This window comes from Columba livia, chromosome 13 (genome assembly GCF_036013475.1).
Source record: "Columba livia isolate bColLiv1 breed racing homer chromosome 13, bColLiv1.pat.W.v2, whole genome shotgun sequence".
Lineage (NCBI taxonomy): Eukaryota > Metazoa > Chordata > Aves > Columbiformes > Columbidae > Columba > Columba livia.
In genome coordinates this window covers 18,270,904-18,294,949 of record NC_088614.1, presented here as the reverse complement: position 1 = coordinate 18,294,949, position 24,046 = coordinate 18,270,904, and the positions used below count along the sequence as shown (strand labels likewise).

The 24,046-nt window shown below is 38.0% G+C and overlaps 1 protein-coding gene across 4 annotated transcripts in view; it reads right to left on the bottom strand.

Moving 5' to 3' along the window:
* CDH8 (cadherin 8) overlaps positions 1 to 24,046 on the bottom strand; it is a 352,129-nt gene that overhangs the window by 170,652 nt on the left and 157,431 nt on the right. The window lies entirely within an intron of this gene.

Below are 24,046 nucleotides of genomic sequence, written 5' to 3'. Positions count from 1 at the left end.
TTTCTATGGACACCGTTTTAATGAATGGATAAAGAGGCACAGAAGGACTCAATAACTTTTCTTGAATGCATTGTCAGTACAAATACAAATCCATTACAGGGAGTTTATCTGAAAGTGTATTTCAATAGTTCAATTTAGTAAAGGTTTATAAGGTCTTTGAATTGTATAAAGTGACTCTGGCAAGTAGTTAACATAACTAATTATATGAACACATTTTTTGTCTAGACAGAGAAAGGATTAAGCTCGTCTATTCTCTCTTATATTGAGCTGAGAAAGAACACTTTTTGCCTACCTTGTTGAGTTTTAAATGATTCAGTGCAGTAATATGTGACATCAGACTGCATTTCTACAATTTACTGTCTGTGTCACTAACGTATCTATTCCATACTCTCCAGGCCATTCAGACTTGAACAGGTCAGTCAGAAACAAAGTTTAAGAAAACAGTTACATGGCTATAGCCTTTAGAGCACCACCGTAAAATCCCTGAATGAACAGTAACAGTTGTTATGCCCATTGTTCACCAGAAACCTGAAACTAGGTTTGTAGGTGGCACCCCTCAGGAAGCAGTAAATGCCCATGTTTTTGTGCTATTAGTCAGGATAAGTGACAAGAAAGGGTTTAGGGCAGTAATCGCATGCACAGCTGTAGTAGAGGAGCTGTGAAACCTAGAGATGAAGATACTTCTCTTTGCTGGCTGGACATCCCCAAGCTAAGAAGGTAAATTTAAAAGGAAGCCAAGACACCAAAGTTGCACAGAAGACATTTGGTGCCAAGGCTGAGTTGGGGTGAAGAGAGAGGAAAAAAGCCAAAGAACTAAGTATCTCCCGTCAAGAAAGTGCTGCTGCTGAGATCTAAAGTTCAAGATCTTCTTTTCCTCCAGTCAGGAATTTTACATGCTCTACCCAAGCTCCACCATGTCCAACTCATATATCAGTTGTCCCCCCTCTCTCCAGGGAGGGCTAGCCTGGTATTACAAGAATAAAGTGTCAAATGATACGCAGCTGGTTGCAAATAACCACTGTAATTCCACATTGATACAAGAAACAGTTTCCTTTGTATGTAACTTTCAAAACCAGAACAAGCTATTTGTGAGAACTCTTTTTTCTGTTACTGTAGTAACAGCACACAGCACCACATACTTCAAATGTACCCTATTTGGTCTGGTACTAGTGAATCTGTTATCGGCACATGGATTCTATCCAGACTGGAACAAACACTACTTTTGTCAATACTTCCCTTTCACTAACACAGTCACCTTTACACTTGCACTAGATATACCGCACTGAATTGCACAAAAGAGCCCAAACCAGAGTGATCCTCAATCTGTTGGAAAGGTCATCTATGATGGCTCTCATGACATGGGGATGCTGCACAGTTCCCACGTGTCCTCCCTTCATAGTTTCATTAAGAAGGTATCCCTTAGCAGAATCAATTCATTTGAACAATTATGTGGATTGTATGTGGGAGATATCTTCTGAACTCCAGTAACAGCAAGGAATATTTTGATTACTTGCTCTGTTAACTCACAATGAGTCAGCAGACAAAGTTTAATTCCCTTAACTCAGCAGGAAAAGTGTTCTGGTGTGTAAGCTATTGGCCAGGCAAATGGCATTTTCCATAGGAGCCCATAATTGCTACAACGTGGATAGCAATTTGAAATGTGTGTTTTAAGAATAAATTGATGCACTACTTATCACTTTACCTTTCTAAATTAAAATTGCTGTTCCTGCAATGACGGGCAGAGCAAAGGTTAGACTGTCAAAGCTTGTTGACAAATACAGTTCATTTCCAGACAGCAGAGTTTACTGCACGGCTTGTACCTCTGCAGCACAAACACCTCCTATTGAGCCAAAAGCTGAGCTGTACCACAGAGTTGAGTATATATCTAAATGCAGTGTCTGAAGTGTTATTGATTTTTATAGCCAGTCAGAATATGTTCAACAAAATTGCTGTTTTTACTGGTTTTGACCAGCTCTGTTGACTCCATTTACAAGAGTGTCTTTGCATTTCAAAAAAGTGTTTGGTGCGGAGACAAGGAGGAATCCATCAGAAAACAGCATACATTAAAACTGCTGCAATCAAGAAAACAGCGTTAATAGCACTGACAATGTTGAAATTGCCTTTCTAGTTCGTTCGCTTCAGTCTTAAAACCGTCCCTCTCCACCAACTCAGCACTGTATTTTATATTTGTAACTAGACTTGCATGGAAAATTCTTCCAAGCATTTTTAATCTTTTTGCTCCTGAGACTTCTGCCCATACTTTTAGTCCTACCATTCCCAGTTACTCAATAACTTCAGAATTTCTATGAGTTTCAACACATCTCATAAAATATTTCCCGCGTTTTCAATAACAGGATACTAATTAGTACTTAATATTTACTTAATACAGTCAATTACAGCAAAGTTATTTAGGATCTTTATTATCCTGAACAGAAAAATTATATTATCTATTCAATCACTGAATATATTCACTGCATTTGTACTGTGTTGGCTTTCTTAGGATTCTACTATATTTTCCTCACACTGGGATAATGAGTCCCGTAAATTGCTATCTGCAACACATTTCTTGTGAAATGCTTCAGTTTCCTTTTTCCACTCCTCCATTTTCTGCTCTGAATAGAGAACCCTATAGCGAGATAGAGATTGCAAAGAAAAACAATTCAGAGAACACAAATCACTCGAGAGTTTGGAAAAGGATAAAACCAACAGGCTCAGGGATTACAAATGCACCAACTGATCATTTCAGTTATATTCACACCAAGTCTTATTCCAAAATGCATTTGATAAGTTTGTCAATAACGTCACTGTCTTTCATACAATAGGTTTTTGTTTCTCTCCAGGTCCGAATCTGACAGCTACATCCTATTGATGCCTTTTGTCAGCAGCACGTTACCCGTTCTACAACAAGGACCCAACTCTCCTCAGTCAAGACTTTGGTTTACCCCCCACCCCGCACTATTTCTTTTCCTTTGCAGAGAAGCACTACACCTCCTGGGTCATTCAGAGCAGGGACGTTTTCCTGGAGCTTTGGCAGTTAGTTCCTCCTCAAAGTCCTAAAGCAAATGAACACAGGTTTTACTTCTGCAAATTTGCTTTTTGTGCCCTGTAGAGACTTCTCAAGGAATACAAGATATGGTGCACAACTCCTTTGGAGGAAGAAATTAGAAGACTTCTAAAGCCTTCCCTTCCACAGCTCAAGACAAGATCAGCAAGTGGGGAGAGAGACTAACTGGGACTCCTGTACAGTTGAGTAAGTACAAAGACCTAATGTCTATTTAAAAGAAACAACACTCTGATGAACACTGAGCAGAAAAGGAAACTCACCCCATTTCGCTTTAAATATGTAGAAGGTCAATGCTCTAAATCTAATCTGCTCCTGAAAGTGATGATCTGCATTAGCTGACTACAACTAATTTTCACTCGGCACTCTTGGTTCAGTCACAGAATCAGAATCACACCCCTCTTCCATTTTTAATGCAGTGTTTTCCTTTTTATCACCAACCGTTGTAGTTTTGAAGAAAATGCGTGGCATACTAAACATCTGCACTAGCTGCATGGTACCACAGCAACTCAAGACTCCAGCACAGATGCATTTTCTTAGCATGATTTACATTATGTGAGAAGGTTAAAATACTATTCATGTGGTATTTGTACAGTGTTTTCTTTCAACTTGTTTCTCCCATACTTTTCTAATAACAAGAAGAAAAAGCTGTAAAAAATTAGTAAATATATACCACATATTTATAAAATTAATCATAAACCTTGGAGTCTCAATAGTTGTCTGAAGGCTCCTGATCCTTTGTGTTCACTTAACAGAGCCATATGTCACCATCAATATTGTTACCCTCTGAAATATACTTATCAACTTATGACAATATCAAAATATACTTGATGCAGATATATTCAAGCAATTCCTCCTTCCCTACCTTCTGCATTTGGCTCAAGAGACAAAAAGACATTGTTAAAGGACAACAGTTCTGAGAATACAATAAGAAACCCCCTTACGTACAACTACTAATTCACTGAGGGTTTTGTGCTTTTTTATGTGTATCAAGAAGTCACTGTGAAGTTTATCTGCTTTAAAATATTGCATTAATAAAGTTTTCAATAAACACCATGTTTCAATAAAGTTTAGTTCTAAAATAAAATGACTATAACTGATCTCATCTTACTTTCTTAAAGGACTAGCAGAACTGGATTAGATACTTGATTACATTTTCTAGTAGCAGGATGATTTTCCTTCCCCGCCCGCCCAAAAAAACTCCAATAAAATGAAGAAGTCTGTACAATCCGAGTAAGTATACTAGATCATTAAAAGAATTCAACACATCAGGCCGTGTTTCTTACTCCATGTTGCTTTTCACTGGCTGTATGTACAGTATTCTGCTAGATGTTTCTCCCCTTCAGATTCATCATCATTTGGCTCTTTGCCTTCTTTTTGCTTGTGCTGAGCTAAAGAATCAATAACTGTGTAAGTCGATTTTTAATTAAACAAGCTGATCCTATACAGACATTTTCCGGTTTTAATATTTATATATATTTACAAAAAATAAATGTGTAATTATGCACTCTAAGCCATATTCAAAGCTTTCTGAAACAAATTGAAAGACTTTTGCTGTCCTTGAACTTTTGAATTAAATCCTAGAAGCAAACATCACCAGAGAGATTATTCAGCCAAGTAGAAGAAAAGAGATCAATGCTCATCTTTTCTCCTTTGGTTGATCTTGCCCTGACTGCAACACAAAGAAAATCAAATCCTGAAGTACCAGATGCTCTGATTTATCCAATGAGTGTTGCAGAAAATTACTTGACCAAAGTTCTAAACTAAGAGCGAGTTAGGACTAAAGATGAAGAAAGAATATACTTTTACATAAGATTTTGAGGTTTTTTTGAAGAGTCTCAAAGAGATACAAAACATTAGAAGTTTAGCCGTGGTCTCTGACAGAAAGCAGAGAAAGTACAGAGGAAGTGAAACAAGACTGCCAAATCCCAGTAAAAACCCCATACCTTTCCCCCCTCAAGTTTCCTTTACTCTCCTCTTTTAATACCACACTGGATGAATTGGTTCAAAATTTGGGGCCCAATAAGATGGAATTTTGTACAAGTATACAAGACCATTACTGAATTGATGTACTTTAAGAGATGTCTCTGCAAGACAAGAACAATTGCATTTTTGAATTGTAGACCACCAGGTTCTTCTGTGGTATGAAACACAGGCACAGAGTTACAAATATGCACGTAGATTATTAACAAACTGGGCAATCACACTGAGGAAGACCCAGCAGAAGAACAAAAAGTACAAGTGTTACAGTTACCTTCAACATTAATACGTGCTGTAAGCACTGCAGTTATATCACTTTCCAAAATAAGTACAGAAAGAACAATGACAGTCAAATGAACCGTAGTATCACTGAACGACACTGACGTGATAATCTCATCACCAGCAATACTGTAGAAAGCCCAGGAAAAGGAATTCCATCAGCATTTTCTCCTCAGACTGTCCCACAGGCTCAAAGGCAGAAAAATATTGCTTATTTTCTTGACAAACGGTTTGGAAGTGACATACAAAAATCCAAACCCAAACCCCTACCATTATCTGCTTTTCTTCTTGCAGTGTCCTCTGTCACACTGGTCTCAGTAGCTGGATCCTTACCTCAGGTCTGTTTTCTGCCACAGGAGGTTTAAACCCACCTGCTTTGGTCTTACTCTCAAAGGTACCAGCTGATCTCTCAGGCTGCCGAGAGTGAAACACTGAGAACAAACATCTACAATTCCACCTCTACACAAAGGATTTAAGGTACATTTTGAGTTGTGTGTGCAGCTTTGGTGCCTCCGAGGGTTAAGCAAGGAGTGATTCTCCAGCACTGAAAGTTTAGTCTTGGGAAAAACCACAGCTTCTGGTTTAGGATGTTGCATCATGTTTCCGTAGAGAAATTCAATGGTGGGGAACAACTTCACATGGCATTCTGCAAAGGTGCTCAAATCAGAGTTGTCTATGCAGAATTTAAAACTCTTTATCAAATTTTCTCCTTAAGACATACTGTGTAACGGAAGGGAAAGAGTTTTGCATCAATATACGTAAGACTCAATAAAAGAAAATTAAAAAGTTGTTTCCTATTAAAATCTACACAAGTTTTCTATCATCATGAGTATTATTAACTGGAGATATATATGCCAGATCTCCTTTTAATTATAAGCATATAGCTTACACAAAAAGAAGTCATGTCTTCCAAGTAATTACAAGCAGCTCTAAAGTATATTATTGTATTATTAAATGAAAACATCCACTAGTGGAAAGATCAGAAATTAAATATAGAATCATTCACCATTCAAAGAAATAGTAGGCACAGACAGAAGTGAAATAAGCTAAATTATTCAGATTTAAAATACAATTTTAACTTGAAAAGAATTATATGCAGCCGTGTTTTGCTGCCATTTTTTAAATAGGATGTAGCTGCCTGCAAACTATGTATCTCTCAATAAAGTGAGCACAAAAGTAAACCCAGTTTTATCCTGAAGACCAGTCAAAGAACATTATTTTCCCCAGTGAAATAATTTCCAGAAAGATCCCCTACGTCTAGCAAGATGAAGAAAATGAACAACAGGATCGTACAATCAAAAAATTATGCATTAAGCAATATTGTCTAACCTCAGTTCTTCAGAGCTTGTACATATCTATTCGATTTACACCCTTCTTTTCAAGCTAACAACTCAGAATCCCTTCTACTGCCCAATGGCAGCAAGACAAACCTTGAAGAAAAAGGCACAGGCCCCACTCCAGATGGATTAAACAGGCCTGCGAAGTCTCATTATTAAGACAGTGACAATCCAAGTCTGAATATTTTATCCACATCTTTGCTTAGCCCTCACGAGACCAATCTGGCTGTGTAATGACCACTGAAGAATAACCGCTCCCTGAAGTCATGATTCTTCATTTACTTTAGTCTAAACTACCCCATAAATTGTACTATCCAGTAATAAACCAGTTCAGCAAGACTCACCTTGAATTAATGATAAGCCTTAAGAAGATGGAAAATAGTACAGATTTAAAAGGATCATAATACATAAAACTGCATTCTGAGCTTGAGCTGGATATAGACTTTAAGCTAGCTGTTACATATTTTACAGCAGATTTAGAGCAGGATGTGCAGGAAGCATTTTCAAAGCTCGGTCTAAGAGCCTTCACAGTGTGACCACGGAGAGGCAAACAAGTTAGGTAAAATAAGTGCCTGTATAGACACATATCTAAAGCATACATCTATTTTTCTGCCTGAAACAAGTGTTTAAGGTCCAAAATATTGAGATGTTGTATCTTTTTTCCACTAATGGTTTCCAGCAGCAAACACCACCAGAATTGTCAAAACATTGCAAACCAGATTATTTTAATCAGATTTCCCTTCTGGTTTTGTAAACTCAAGATGTCTAGAAATTTGTGCTGAGTTCTGAACTTCTGGATTCTTATCTAAGCTGAAATCAAAGCAAACCCTTTTGAAATCTGCCCTGCTGCATTTGTGTTCCAGTAAGATCACAAATGGCTTCAGAGGCAAAGCCAAAGTCCAGCTGCAAACATGGAGTGCTGAAGGTCTGCCTTAAGGTTCTGCAGCTTGCATGGATGCCTCTTAACTTTGTATCTTTACAAACCATTGCCGCTGGTGAGTTTGGTCAGGATGCTGTAATTATTACCTTTTTCTTATATTTGTTTCCTTGTTAATGTAGGCAGCACTCCAATAAAATTGAGTAGAACATTTTCTTTCCCTACATGTCAACAGCACATGTGAATGCTTTTTTTGTTGTCTTTTTCCCAATCGTCTCTACACAGCAGAGTAAAAACTCCACACTAAAACACCCAAGAGGTTGTTCAGTCTTAAACCACATCAAAACCTTTACAATTTTAAACAACTATCAACTACATTCATAGCAAGATTAAAAATAAGTTTTATTAGTAACCTTAGCAAGTACCTGCAAATATAAAGGCTGTTAAATTTTATAAGGCAGTTAACACTCTAGAAAGTGCTTGAAATGTCTATTGACCCTCACAATGACTGGCTGCCTTTGGCTGCACCTCAGTGAGGAAATACACAACATGTATTAGTTGGACTACCTAAAACAAAGAGCATGCTGGTTTCAAACTCTTACTGCACAAGCATTTTTATTCTGGCTAATTCAAAGTGGCATCAGAGCGGATTAAAAAGAGAAGGAAAGAGAAAGAGTGAGGGAGAGAAGGTAAATTAATTCCTCCCCACCAGAAAGCCAACTTTCAGTCAGCTTTTCCCTGGATGTTTGTATCTGCAAGCCTACTGAGGATTCCAGCAGAAGAAAGTCTATTAATTTTCCATGCACTTGTTGACGAAAAAGCTATCAGGATTATGGGCTGAATATTTCTAGAGTAGGGAAAGTAAGGGATGCAATTAATCTCTGTGAACTAAAATATACCTCTTTTCATTAATCTTTTATTGTAAATGAGCAAAGTAATTGAACCAGTACCACACTGTCAGAATAAATGCAATGCCAGTGGGATATGCATGAGAGAGCACATACTGATTGAGTATTAAATATCTAACGGCAATAATTTATGGTTCATTACCTCTTTTTGGAGTTCCTTAGTTGCAGAGTGCTTGAATTTTAAGTAGACAGACTTTCAGCAGAAACTGCTTTCAAATGCTGAACATCGCAAATGTGCAAAACCCTCGGCAATCTACTTAAAGAGTTTTGTACTTAGTTGAGCTGACCTTTGTACCGCCAGGAACATGCGTGTTATTTGCAACTTGGATGGATGCAATTAAAAATGTAGTGATTAATACTTCAAGGATCATATGCAAAATGAAAATTAGAGATTATGAACAGAATATTGTATATAAGTAGACATGTAAAAACAGTTCAATACATTTTTTGTATGTTTTTATATAAGGAGACGTGAAAAAGGCTAAATTCTAGAGATGGAAGCAAAGCACAGCCACTTAAATGACTATGTTACACAGTATAATTTAGTTATCAAATAGAGTAATTACTGTTCAAAGGAAAGAAAGTCAGACATCAACCTGTATAATTTTATGTATAAACAATGTTATCTCTTTATTTTGACTTCAGTATTCCTGATGGCATCAGTTTTATGAAGAATTGTGGCATTGCTAAGAATTTGGCCTCTTGCCTCCCTGCCCCATCTCAGGCTCCTGGCAGATTCACTCGCAGGGTAAGATGTCACTTCTGCTAAATTGAAACACCATGACCCCCTTTACCAGCGGGCCTCCCGACAGACCCAAACTGTCCTGCTTTGGAGAAATCTTTCTGGGATCAAAGCAAATATCAAACCGAAAGCAGAAATAAGTGCCCCATGTTTTTCCACCCTCTTTATATTGACTTTGCATGAGTGTAAGTGACTAAATCAGAGGCAAACCAGACAGGAATCAGTCCAAACACACAGATTTTAATCCCCTCTGAATTTTACTCTTTCTGTTGCCTACTGGAATTGGTCCTAGAATGCATTAAGGGCTTTGTGGACTCCTGAGCTGATCTGTTCGTGGTGAACTCTGCTCATCTGTTGAAAATTAAACTGTCCTATTCAGGTATTGCTCACTTGGCAACAGACTGCTCTATGTTTACTGTTTATTGATTTTTGTTAACTGGGACTATAGAGAAGAAGCATTTCAGTTTCAAAGTCGTCCCAGAGGACACTGCCAGGTTACAATCACTTATACTGTAAAAAAGCTTCATGTTAATTGACTCTATATTTACATATTATGAATGCATATTTTAATCTGTTTTACATGAATAAGTCCTCCACAATGAAGATTTCATTTCCTTTTTTAAAACAACATAACTACTTGTCTTGTTTGAAGAGAGAAAGATCTTCTAAATTGTTTTGACCTTTCCTGGTGTCCTTTCTTAAAGTGGAAGTTCTATCTGTCTTCTCAGTTCAGGAATTTCTTATCTTAAAAGCAAAGGGATGAACTCCACTTCAAACCAAAACCATTCCATTGTGCTCTCTCCAGTTTGGCAAGTCACCCTATCCGTCTATATTTGAAACAGCCAAATTCTTGACTAGCTCAACTAAATTATTTTTAGGCACAACAGGCAAAAGGCTGAGAATAGACCAGCTTCAGCAATACACTGGAAAAGGTCTTTGGTCAAAACAGAAAGACAGAGATATCCTAGGCTAACAAAATAGGAAGGTCAGGACATTAATCTTGTCTAGAGCAGAACTTGACTGAATGTGGCACTCCTGCGTCTCAGCAGAGGCACCCTTGTCTTCCTACTGTTTAATGTTTTGTCCTCAACCTTGGCAAAGTTTTGTTCTGCTCCTGTGCAAATCTTTTGTCTGAAACTTCCAAAGACAATCTGCATTACAATGAAACACCTTTTTATCCAGCTCTAATTTCATCATCATCAGATCAGGTCTCAGTCAAGACAAAACTGAGACTTCAGTAAAATGCTACCCACTTATTCAGCACAGTCTCTGGCCCCAATGCTTCATTTTTAATCACAGGAAGTTTTTAGTAGTAGTCATCAGCATCCTCACCCCCCTAATATTCATGTATGCTCTGCTGTTTTCCAAGACCACAGTAAATATTAAAATCCAGCTGTGCTAGGTTCTGAAAACAGAGCAAGACGAAGCTTTCCTCAAAGTATCTGACTTCCTTGGCATAGTATCCATGCATTTTCATAAACGAGTAACTCATACAGAACTCATACAGTAACTCCTGCATTGCTACTAGCAAAGATAAATGCCTCCATCTTAAGGATTTAGGTGAAACCCTAATAAGGAAGCATCTTATAGATTTCTATTTGTCACGTACTACATTTAAAGCACTGCAAAAAAACCCGGTTCAGCATATTCACAGATACAAGCACTGCAGCCCTGAGTGTTATTGTTCCATTTCTACATTCTCAAATCACTCTAATATACCTCTAGTAAATACGTATACTCTAGGGGCTTATCTGTAGCTATTCTACATCTTTGCAGCCCCTTTGTAGCAATGTTCTTTTGTGTTCTGAATGATACCCTGCAGAAATTGCTTCCTGCCACTGAGACAGGCCAATCTATTTCATGACTACAAATCTATATTAATGTCTCTTCTATAGCATTTAATGATGCAAATCCTTCCACTTGTTACTCTTAAGCGTATCCAGGACTGTATTTCTAGAGACAGTAGTACATGCAAATTTCATGCAGTTTTTATTGCAATTAGAAGCTACTTGATGTTCCCATGATCGATACAGGGAAAATATATGTATATTAAGTAGTTAAATAAAGGCAACAGAACAAAAGAAAACCCAAACATACAAAAAACCACACAGTGATAAGCAAATGCAATGGAAGAGTTAAAAAAATAGTTTACATTTTTCTTCTAAAAAGGCATTCTAACTTCACAGCAGCATCGGAACAGAATGCAGTAGCAGAGTGCATATAGAATTTAATTTTGAATGATATTGAAAGGTCAGTACAGAATTGCTCAGCTCATATTTTTGTGAAGATAACACGTGTGAACTAGTTATTTCCTCCTTTTAACACATAATGACCTTGTCCATTGATTTAATGAGAAAATTATACATGCTGCACTCAGATTTAACAAACTCTTCAGAATTAAAGATACACCAAAGGAAGAAGAAGAAGAAAAAAAAAAAGGGAAGGAGATTGAGACCTCACACTTGCTACTCAGCCATCTGGCAGAAGAAAGCCCAGAGATACCAACACGTTGACCTGCAGAGCCTTCCTTATGACACATGCGGGAAAGGAGGGGCGAAAAAAGCTGTGCAAAAGCTCATTCTACCGCAGGTGCACTGACCTTGTTAACGTGATATAATGTGAACAATGCATCCAGTTAAAGTGCCAAGTCACATATGTGCTGCTGGTTGCAAGGAATGGAAAAAAGACAACCCTGTTTAGAACCCTGAACTGTAGTTACAACTTGAGAAGACTTCTATAACCTTAATTACACTAACACAGGTTAAGCTTAACCTGTGTTAGGACCATATGTCTCAATTCTAAAGGTTCCAGTAGTATCCCATGTCACAAAGGAACATTCATTTATTTTTTTAATAACAATTCTTATTTAAATTTCTAATTTTAGCATTTAAATTGATCTCCTCAATTCCTATACCAAACGTTGAGACCTGACACCATTGAAGAATATCTTCTAATACTTAAAAGCAGAGCAAGAACTCCTAATTCTCTTTCCAACTCTGTTATAGCCACTGTATAACCCTATGTTTCTTTTATTCTCTATGCCTCTAGGCATCTGCAAATTGCCAGCATTCAAAAGCTTTGAAATTTGTGGGATTAGCATCTCTAGGCCCTGTAAGATGGAAATAAATAATGTTATAATGTGGTGATCCACACCACCAAGTTGCTGCTAAAGAAGTCAAGTTTGAGATACAGTAGTTTAAGTAGACTGACAATTGCTTGAGCATTACTTTTCTTGCTGATGAGATAAATCAGCAGTTAGGACGTGCAATAGAGCTGCTCCCCAATTCAAAAAGGCAGTAAACTAATTACAGTGCCCTCATTGAAGGGTACATTTAAAAAGCTTGGTCTTTTTGATTTATTTTTGGATCAGATGTGATCAGGCTTCCTCACCTCCTAGTCATGTACCAAAAAAAATCCTTGTATGGCAAAAAAGCTCTATGTATTACAGGCCTGAATCAAACAACATCTGTGGTCAAGCAAGACAGGCTATGGCTGATCCCACCATGCCAAGGCAGAACAGGGCCAAGCAGGGCACACGGCTGTGTCAGGGAGCAGGTGATGGCCACACCAGAGCACTGCCTTGGGACAGCACCGGCCTGGCTCCCAACCCACATGCTGCGTAGTGGTGACACACTGACCGCTCTCCAACTTGGGCCACAGATACTTAACGATGAAGCTTTAAAACAGTAGTTTGTCTTTCCACCCCAGCTTAGTTCTTAGGTTGTGTGCAGGTGAAGAGACAGATTAAATCAGAAAGGGACTTCTGAAGAGGAAAAGCTCTACAGGGATCTCAAGGGAATCCATTAGAAGCCCTAATGGCAGATGCACTTCTGAACCATGAACTTGAAGAATTCTTTAAATTAATACTAGATTATATTAAATACACAGGTTACATCTGGAGCATGAAGAAAACAAATGGATATATAGCAAGAACAAACTGAAGACTACTTAATTTATGTTGGTTCTCATGATATTCCCCTCTGCTTACTTCCCAACAAGTTACTCACAAGAACATGAAAATGTCCCAAAGATAAGTCCCGGATTCAATGAAACACGAAGGAAAAACAGAGGAGAAAGTCATGAAGAGTATCAGCATAGGTAGGTATCAGCTTTATGCAAAGCTGTCTCATAAGTAAGAGATTAGCAAAGACCAAAGCTACTGCTGCTTTAGGGGTCAACACATGAGTTTCTTGCTTATGATCTATCTTTCAAACAACCACAATGTGGCAGTGTGGCATTCCAACTGCAAATGTGTATTTATTTCCCTGGAGCAAGATGACAGCTAATGAAAAAACAAAAAAGCACATATGGTTGGATGACAGGTCCTCTAAAACTGCTATGGTGTTCTAGAGCTCTGCTGCTGTCAGTCTGTATCACCTGCAGTCACAGACATGGGCAGGCTCCCGTTCTAGAGTCTCCAGGGTCCCATTTAGCATGAATGCTTGTGAAAGCAAAGGGGCAATACTGACTGCTGGGTTACCAAGAGGAGCTGCTGAGGCCTGTGTGTTGGGATTGTGGAAAGGGTGGAAAGGGAATTAAAGGTGGCTTCTTTAGTTCTCAAGAAAGCCATCCTAGTGCTAACATTTTATATTCACTAAAAGACCTCTAACAAATCAATTTTTTCTATCAGAAAAAAACAAAACAAACAAAAAAACAAGTAAAATATAAAAAAGTTCTAGCTCTAAACATCCACATGACAGGAGAAAAATCCTGGCTTGCTCCTATGAATGTTTCTGTACCAAATGCAAAACATTTCACAAAGGGGCCTTTAATGCTCAAGCAAATTTGTACTTGAAGGTCATGGGCTGAAACAAAACCACCTGACATTCACAAAGTAGTTTAAAAAAATATTTTGGCCAGTAAGAGTGTAAGAAATTGTTTAGTTATAGGAAGCATTACACAGGTTTTATTGACTTGTGTGTCACTAAACCTTCCAAAGTTGTGGTTTTTCTTGTCCTTCGCCCACCCCCTCTTAAAAGATCATGAAAGGCTGCAGCAGCTCAGTCCCTCTATAAAGGTGCCATGAATTGTCATTACGCTGTCCTGGCCCAGCCACCAGCCCCACTTCTTACATCTCATGGCTTTCAATTGAAATCCTGATCAAGTCCAGCCCTGCTGAATTTTTACCATTAAAGTTTCAAGGTGATACAATATGGCATAACATTAAGCAGAGATTTCATTTGTCCTTCATTAATAATCAACCTTACAGTCAAATATCCATTAACATGAACTGCATAATAAAATCAACAACAATTTCAAATTAATTCCCATATGAACAAAACATTTCAAATGCTTAATATTTCACGCTCCTCTTTCACCAGATACAGTTCAGTAGCACTCTAGGTCTTTGAAATCTTCATAATGCTTTTTATCTTTCAAAATGAAACATCTTCCTTAGACTTTCATATCATCCTTATTACTTTACATCAGTGCCAAGTCAATTCCCTTTCTGGATTACATCTGTCCTCTCCTATCTCCTTTACCATTTAGCAAACAAAATCCTTCCTCTGGATCTTCTCAGGGTAATTACTCACAAAAAAAGGGCCCTGTTCTCAACAACATTAGCAGAATCAGATACTAAGGCAGCCCTCCTCTGCTTCATAGACTGACAATAAGTAGAAATTCAGAGATAAAATGCATTAAAACTATCAAAATTAACAGTTGGCTTGCTAAACACAAATTGACTTGGCAACGTCAGCCTTTTAGTGTACCCATTGGTGTGTTGAATTAGTATGAAAACAACAGTTCAACAATGTAAATTTATGTCTTTTTCGCTGTCCTTTATATATGGCTTTTTTTTTTTTCTAAGCAAGAAGAACTTGACCCAGCACGCACATGTAACTTGGTGCTATTCTGTTCAGAAACATTGATGTTAAGCTCTAAAGAACAAAATTCTCAGCCATTATCATTATTAATAAAGGAAATTTTACCAGTTGTGGCTGGAACCTCTCAAGATTTCAGATTTAACTACTTTCACGGATGTGAACAGTGATTGCCCATATTCTGCAGAGTAGAGGTGACTTTGTCATGCTCAACATCTGTGCTTTTTGATGTTAACTAACTTCCCATAAAATCCTGTGAATGAAAGATAAGGAGGCTTTTACCTGCGAGCAGCTAAGTCTGATAAGTGAGGTGTTTGATTAAGCTCAACTAAGATTAGGAGGAAGTTATTGATGCCTTATCTCAAAAGGACTATTCAGTTAGACAGCTATCTCAATAAGAAGCCGTGTGTTCGCTCAGCTTCAGACAAAGCCAGAATCTAACCATTTTTAATCCAATCCACTTACAGAATTCAGACAATACTATTCGTTTACTACAGTACAAGTTGCAACATTTCTATAGCAGATTAGAGACAATATTTATGACACGATCCAGAAAAGCATGTATGGAATTCCCAAACATTAAATATTTTAGAAAATAAACATATACTAACATTTCTCCATCTTGAGATGAAAGCATGTGATTTCTGAAGTCCTGCTTCTATTACATAGCACTCCTCCGAATAGAATGCAGAGTAATTTCCCAGTACTTTATGAAATCCAATTCTTTAGGCTAGAGCATTTACTTCCTAGGAATCACAGTGCCATATCGAGCATTTGCATTGAGACCATTAATATCTGAAGTGGAACACAGAACTTAAGCAACTGAAAGATCTGCAATCATAATACACACACCCCTCCATTTTGCAGTGGAAGTAGTTATGAACCCCCTTCTCCTCGGTGTTGGTTTTGGCACTGGTGGTTGTTTTTTACTTCAATTTTGAAAGCGTCTTGTTGCCCAGACAGCACAAGCAACACCTAGAGATAAAATTCCTGGATGCTAGGACTGTTCTGTCAAAATACGGACAGTGTTGGGAACAAAGAATGAAACAAAGAGCCTTAACCCCCATGTTCTCTGACCAAAATGCCTCCTCTCCTCCCTGCAGCCCATGGTGCCCTGAAGATGCACCTGAGAAGTGCTCTGTACACCTGTGTTCTCAGCATTCCTTCCTCGCCACATCCCTGCCCCTCCAGCTCCCGGTTCAGAGTTTCTCTTTGTTGCGTATCTCACACCAACGTGTTCTTGATCGCAGGATTTAGAATGAGTTTCAGTGCCAAACTTCTAGAGGACTTGATTTATACTTATTGGACTGATGTGAGACCGCTCTTGGACTTGTACTGACCTTGACCTTCTCTCTCTCCTCCTGTAAATTGCCTGACACATTGCTGTAAGGACACAGCCTTAGTCAAGAAATTGTAATTATCAAAATGCATTAAACTGGAGATACATTTTGCAGTTGTTCATCACACCATTTAATTTCCATACAGTTGTATTTTTTTTTCTCATTTTAATTGAGTTACTATGCTGCAAATCAGAGTAACATAGCATCCCTGCTTTGTTGTTCTTGCTTAAAGGGTCATCTGTGAGACATCCCACTGAAACAGCTAAATTCTTGCTTTAAGGGATATTTACCTTTTCTTGCTAATCCCAACTGCATTAGATAATTTAACAAAGGTTTAGTATTAGTTCTGAATTATTTTCCAAAACTGAATTGTTAAAAAATCCCCAACCAACCAACAAAAACCAAACCCCTAACACTAATATTGTAGCTCTCTGTTCTGAATAGACTTCTGAGATTGCAATGGCCCATATAAAAATCAAGGTAAGTTCTCTGGAAGTTGTGCAGGTAAGTAAACTAAATAAAGCTAGGTAGTACTATATTTATCTAACACAAATGCATACGTTCCTCAAATATAAAAAGAAAGTATTGATTTACTACTGTTATAAGACCTGTTTCCTCCAAGCCCTTTCTGGAGTATACTACTGTTGATCAAATACAGCACATTCCTGCATCAGCAGCGTAGGAGGTAAGATTATTCCTCTGAGAATTACTATATTCAAGAGGCAAGTGATAAAATCATCACAAAATAGACAAGTTACATCTGAAATGAAATAAAATAATGCACCAGAGGCTTCTGCACCTACTAATGCTTTTTTTATTTCCCAAACTTCTCTTCTACTGGATCAGGCAGAACAGTGTTTTAGTTCCATTAATTTTTAATTTGATTTTATCAAAACTGTGGTGAATTCTTCCTCTCTCTTTCCTGTGCAGACTTCAAAACAGCATGCTGAATGTGTACAGTTGTACTGTCTAAAGGAAGCTGAAAGCTCCACATGAAAGCATCTATTTTACCTGTCAGTAAATAAGCATGCTTAGCCCACTTGTTCGTAAATTTTGTTTGCTTGCTTCATGCATTTCATAAGAGCCTGTAGGACTCACATCTTAGTAACTTTATGCCTTGAAGGAAGAAGAAGAAGAAAAAAGTAACCCACAAACCACTTTAGTAAAAACCTGTACTACATCCAGGTCATTAACTTCACAGGTAGTATTAGAGCTGGACATCTAGATATTCTCCAAGAAACAGATATTGTGAACAGCATATTATCCATTCTTCTGCACTGAGCTGACTTGACTCTGTGATACAAAACTTCTAGATAAAGCAACCATTCTTGTGCCAGAATCATTCTGGTGGCAGTTTCCACTGTAGAGAACTACCAGAACTTTAAGTTTCTACACAGCACAGGCTGCTACTAAAGTACTGTAAAGAATGCAAGAAATTTCTGTACTGCTTATCTGATGAATGCCGTTTAGGTTTAATTTCTCCATCCATTCTTTTCTCATAGTGAAGAGAGAGAAGTTAATTTGTTCTGCATGCAAACAGTAACCATTTTGGTTAGCACAAAGAAACTATTTTGGACTGTCAACATGCACCTAGAGGAGCCTCAAGACAGAATGGAAGACATTGACCAAACATTGATTTATAACAACAGTCAGCCCAAGAAGGCAGAAATGTGAAAACAGTGCAAGCCGAGTGTAAAACAAAAACCTGAACTGTCAGGGAACTGAAAGAACAACCAGGTGCTTTCTGCAGTGACATAAATTGAAGTAGAAGTCACCAGGCAGAGATATAAGCAATGCTACTACAACAACACGTAAATAATGTGACTTACTCTAAAAGAGTTGTTCTGTGGAGCTGAAACCAACTGCTGGCTGCATAAATCACATGCACTCTCAGACACTAACAGGGCAGAACAGGCATTCTTCAAAGAATGGAAACTATGCAGCGAAGTTGGAGTGCTCTCTCCTGCTAAAAATGCAACATGGAACAAAGGAACTGTCATATTTAGGGTCTACAGCACTGCCCAGGGAGTAGAGAGGAGCTGTCGCTGACACTAATCTTCCCATTTATCCCCAAGTATCATGAGCATTACTGTTAGCGCTTGCTTTCTGCGCCAAGAGATGGAGAAATTGGTTATATACCAATTAGAGATCATTCAAACAAATGAGCAGGCTAAAAACTAGAGAAACAATAACTCTTTAGTGTACATAGCACAGCATCACATGACACAATTTATTTTGAATTGCACAGACTACTATAATTTTATTGTTCCTGTAAGTCAATAGGTAATCATTAACTGATAATCAGCCAAAAGAACCAGAGCCTTCTGTGCTTCAAAGCACAGAATTGATGTATTCTATGTATATATCACATTGCCATTTAACCAGTTCAGCTTAATTTGAACTGAACGACAATCTACATCAAGGTTTTCTTGCATTTGATACTGGCAGCAAGTATCAAGCATTCAAACTATGATTTTAATTACTTAGTCTTAACTGATTATCCAAATTAATAGGCTGATGTTAATTTCACTCTTCTATTTAACAGAAAATTAACATTGTGTATTCATCAGTTCTTAATATATCCGTTCTATCAAAATACAATATTCACAAAAATAGGGTAACGGGAAACACAGAGGATTCATTTTTTAGAGTAGTTACAACATCCCTCTGCTTTTCTAAATCCTAGTCTCTTTCAGTAGTTCTTTTATTTCTGCACAGTGATCACGACAAAATTCCATATGTCTCTATATGGGCCAATTAGTTCTTTTATTCTAATTTAAAAAATCTCAAGTTCATAGTTTTACCTGGCTTTACTGTTGTCAGCACCAATTCATACCCCTGTTGTGCATAGCTAACTTTCCTTCAATCCTTTGACTTTTATCCAGGTTGTTCATGCAAGATTACAAGACAAGATTTACAGACAACACTTTGTATCTTAATCCACGGCCATCCTTTTTCAAAAGGAGTTTAACTATTTAACTACTCAGGGAAGGTATTTCACAGTTTTCCCAAAGATACTATAATTTCTTTTATTTCCTTCCTTTTCTCTCCAAACATGATATTACTTGGTGAAATGTAATATCAAGTACTACGTTGCCTATCATCACTTCAACATGATCTAGCTTTTGGTACATAGCCATAATTTATACTAAGTAGACTCAGATCATTTAAATTACATCGCTTCACTCTGAAAAGTTACTTGGAAATCCTACATGACCTTCTATTAAATTTCTTGTACTGAAAGAACTAATATTGGCTCTGAAATGCTTTCACTACTGTTGCTTTCTCATCTATCCTTATATTTACTATTCCCTTTCTTTCTTCAGCACTTATAAACTTTAAAAACTAACTCGCCCCCCAATATCTAAACCATGCCTAGGAACAGATTCAAAACCACCTAGATCAATATTAACTATAAAATTTTAACAGATTTCAAATTGTCTAAATTTCAGTGTTGCTTCTATTTGTTTAAAAGCAGGAAATCAGAAATGCAGTACATGTTCACATATAACAGGGTTTTTTTTAAATTATATTAAATGAAAGAAAGCACCTAGATGAGTGAGCAGTTTGGCAATCTGGACATCCATAAATCCAAGGGTCCAGATGGGATGCACCCATGGGTGCTGAGGGAGCTGGCTGAGATCATTGCTGGACCGCTCTCCATCATCTTTGCCAAGTCTTGGGAAACGGGAGAGGTGCAGAACACTGGCCCAGGCTGCCCAGGGAGGTTGTGGAGTCTCCTTCTCTGCAGACATTCCAACCCGCCTGGACACCTTCCTGTGTAACCTCATCTGGGTGTTCCTGCTCCATGGGGGGATTGCACTGGATGAGCTTTCCAGGGCCCTTCCAACCCCTGACATTCTGGGATTCTGTGAGTGCTAACAATGGAAGAATTATCTTGATCTCTGTTACTCAAAGCCTAAAAATAAACATTTTGCCTTAAGTCAATTATGTAAGATTACAAATAGATACACATTCAGAACCTTCTAACTGCAGCTAATCAAGGAAATTGGAAAGGTATGGTGTTTCTCAACTAGTGAATTCAAAACCCATAAAATAAAGATTGAAGCATAAATCTCATAATACAGCAGTTTACATGATGTTCTGAGTTCTTACAGTTCCAGACAGCAAAAGCAAGGCAGGCTGTGGGGCTTCACACGCTGGAACCTCTTTATCAATAGGCTTTTGAGAAAAAGGAGGCACTTCGATTACATGTTTGAGATCTTTTTGTTGCTTTATAGATATATACTTTTTGTTATCTCAGGCAACAATGTTTTCTCCTAGAATATTTTCTCTCTCTTGTTTTTTTTTTTTCCCCTGATATATGATGCTTTCAGCCTTTCTCTGCCTTAGGGCATTCCCCCCCTGTTGGTCTTTAAACAGAAAAACAGCCTGTCTTAGAACCCAGCATCCTACTTTGAATTGGGTCATCATTAGCAGAATCACCCTGGGTAAGCTCAATTAAATCAGGATAAAAAAAGAAAATTACTATTTCCCTTCACATGCATATCACTGATTTGTGAACCCATAAAGCTGTTGAAAACCCAGACAGATACAATCACATCTGCAAATTTTTGCCTAGATCACCTGTCTAAAAGCACCATGAATCTATTCCAAGGACAAATGTCCGTATAAATAATTACAAGAGTAAAAATAGTTAACCCATCACCCATGCAAAAAGTTAACATATGCAACAGTAGATATTGTCATAACTTCTCTGTTATTCTACAACCACACAAATGTCTTCACCCTTGCTTACTCGGCAATTAAAGCAGTTGTGTGTTTGGGGTTTTTTTTGTTGTTGTTGTTGTGTGTGTGTTTGTTGTTTTTTGTTTGTTTGTGGTTTTTAATCTTGTTTTTTGTGGGTTTGGTCTTTTCATTTTGAAATCAGGCTATTGGTCAACCAGCTGACATTTGGAAACCTGAACTTTGTTAAATAGAATTAAGCCTAAATTCCAATGTAAAAAAATTAAAAATCAAGTACCACGTGATTATCACAAATGCTAATCCTGCCTTATACCCCGGAAAGGGCATCCTATGAATCTGCATCATTAACTCCTCCAGCAGCGCCGTCCCGGCTGACACACTCGTACTCCCCATTGGCCTTTTCTGCCGTGAACTTAGAATTGCCTCATAATCACACATTTTCAGAAACAGTTGTTCAGGGCTCCCCAGCTGATTGCATATGGGGTCTATAGGTTAGAAAACAGACATTTGGATATCTTCAGTGTAAGGAATTAAAATTTATCAGCAACAACACTGTTTAAGCAGCAAGCAGCCTAAGGAATACACATCACAATTACATAGAGCACAGCATTACATTACACTGTAATTTAAGAAAGAAAATGGTGATGCTCAGTTCTTTCAGATGTTTTTCAGGCATTTAGCTTTAGTTCTTTAGCTTGGAGGAGACTGAGGGGTGACCTCATTAATGCTTACAGATATCTAAAGGGGGAGTGTCAGGAGGATGGAGCCAGGCTCTTCTCAGTGACAACCAATGGTAGGACAAGGGGTATTGGGTTCAAACTGGAACACAAGAGGTTCCACTTGGATTTGAGAAGAAACTTCTTCTCAGTGAGGGTGGCAGAGCCTGGCCCAGGCTGCCCAGGGGGGTTGTGGAGTCTCCTTCTCTGCAGACATTCCAGCCCGCCTGGACACCTTCCTGTGTAACCTCATCTGGGTGTTCCTGCTCCATGGGGGGATTGCACTGGATGAGCTTTCCAGGTCCCTTCCAATCCCTGACACTCTGTGATTTACTTTTTAGGAGAAAGCTACTTGGTACAAGTCAAGTCCAGGCTTCAGTAGTGACAGAGCTGAGATTTTCTCCAATCTTTAGCTAGCTCTGGGGTTTCTAATGAAGTTCAGCTTACGGATTGCTCTCTAGAAGCAACCAGGTTCCCCTTCCCACAGTGAAGGAAGCAAGGCTCCAACTCCACCCCCCGTGACTGCCACTTCACCTAGCAACCATCAGAAAACTAGTGGAATTCCCCTTTCCCCTAAGCTGAACTCAGACATTTACACGGGATTGGTATCCTAATGGCAAACAATTTTCTGAACTACAGCTTCAACAGTCAAGCACCAAATCCAGCTTATAGTTGTGTGAAGGTTTTGCTTCTTTTGACATGCACGGAGCAGACACAGCACACTTGCCCCTTGGCATGCACTCACCTTGTTTTTCACTGCTTCAAATAAAAATTATGAAAACTTAGAACAGTTGTTCCATGCAAAACCTACCCATTTCAGAAATCTATATGCAATACTTGAAACAGCACAATACCTTTTTTTAATTTTAGCAAGAGGAAGAAAATAGGCTCTAAAGTTTTTTCTGTATCAGCACACAGTTAATTCTAACAAAGAATAAAGTTTATCTCAGGGATAAAACCTTTTAACAAAAATAATAACAGAACAATAAAACCTCAATAGGCTCAACTCTAGTTTCAGATAGAGGAAAATAAACAAATAAAGTAACTTCACTGAAGTCAATTGGATAAAAATAAAACCAGAATCACATTCAAAGTCAATCAGCCTGTTATTAAGATTAGCATGCTGGTGCAACAGATCCATCACCTCTTCTTTATGTGACTTTCTAAAGAAAGATTAATCTTACTCTTACTGACATTCTTATTTAATACTGAGATCCCTTCTCCACACAGTCTTCCTGAAGAGCCCAAAGGTGCATTCCAATGAACCAGGACTAAAGGAAATTCACCGTAACCAAAGCATATTTTAGTCTTAAGTACAGAGAAAGAAAAGCTACTTTAAGGAACTCTCCTATCATTGCTTACTTTTTCTAAGTAAAAAACCATTTCTAAGTCAATAATTATCAGCAACAGATTTTTAATTCAATAATCTAATTCTAATGAAGATTAATTTGCTTGTCACTTTTAAGAGCTTTTTGGACACAAGTCTTGCTTCCAGTGGAAGCCAATTGCCAAGACTGTCACAAATTAGACAACTGAGAAGTAAGCAGCAAGTTTGATAATTACTGGGATTAATTTAATGAACTTACTCTCATTAAGCTTTATGAGCCATGCTGTCTATAGGAGTATATGAAAATCCACAACAGTAATGCAGTGATGTCATGAGGCAATTAAGGACAAAACGAGAAATTCTGTAACTAAGAGTGGGGTGGAAGCAAGGGGGGAAATAGCAAAGTGAGTGTTTTGTGAAAAACAGCATTATTAAAGAAAATTATAAACACCTAATTAAAAGAAACAAATAAAGATAATATCAGCCTCAACAAGCTACCAACAAAGTCCATTATCTCCAGAAGGCAGACAAGCTTCAGCCACAGAGACCCACGGCAGTTCCCACCACGCCTTGGGTGGGACATGGCGTAACAGGCTCTTCCCGCACAATAACGTACTGACCACAGAAACCCAGCTACCAGCCTTTCTTCTGGTATCAGAGAGAAATCAGCATTTGTATGGAAATATTAATAAAATAATATCATTTAATAGAACCCCACTATACTACGTGGCTTTTAAGCACTTCTTAATTTTAAAATAAGTGAATATATAAAATCATGAAGTACCACTTACAAAACAAATCATATTTCTCCTAATTAATTAAATTTATACCAGGAAAGACCAGCATAAAGACAGATTGAAATCACTACAATCACGCACGGCTGAAAAACAATTTGTTTCTCTCTTTCCTCCACAAGTTATAACCACCAAAACCTCTAAGCTCCAGAGGAC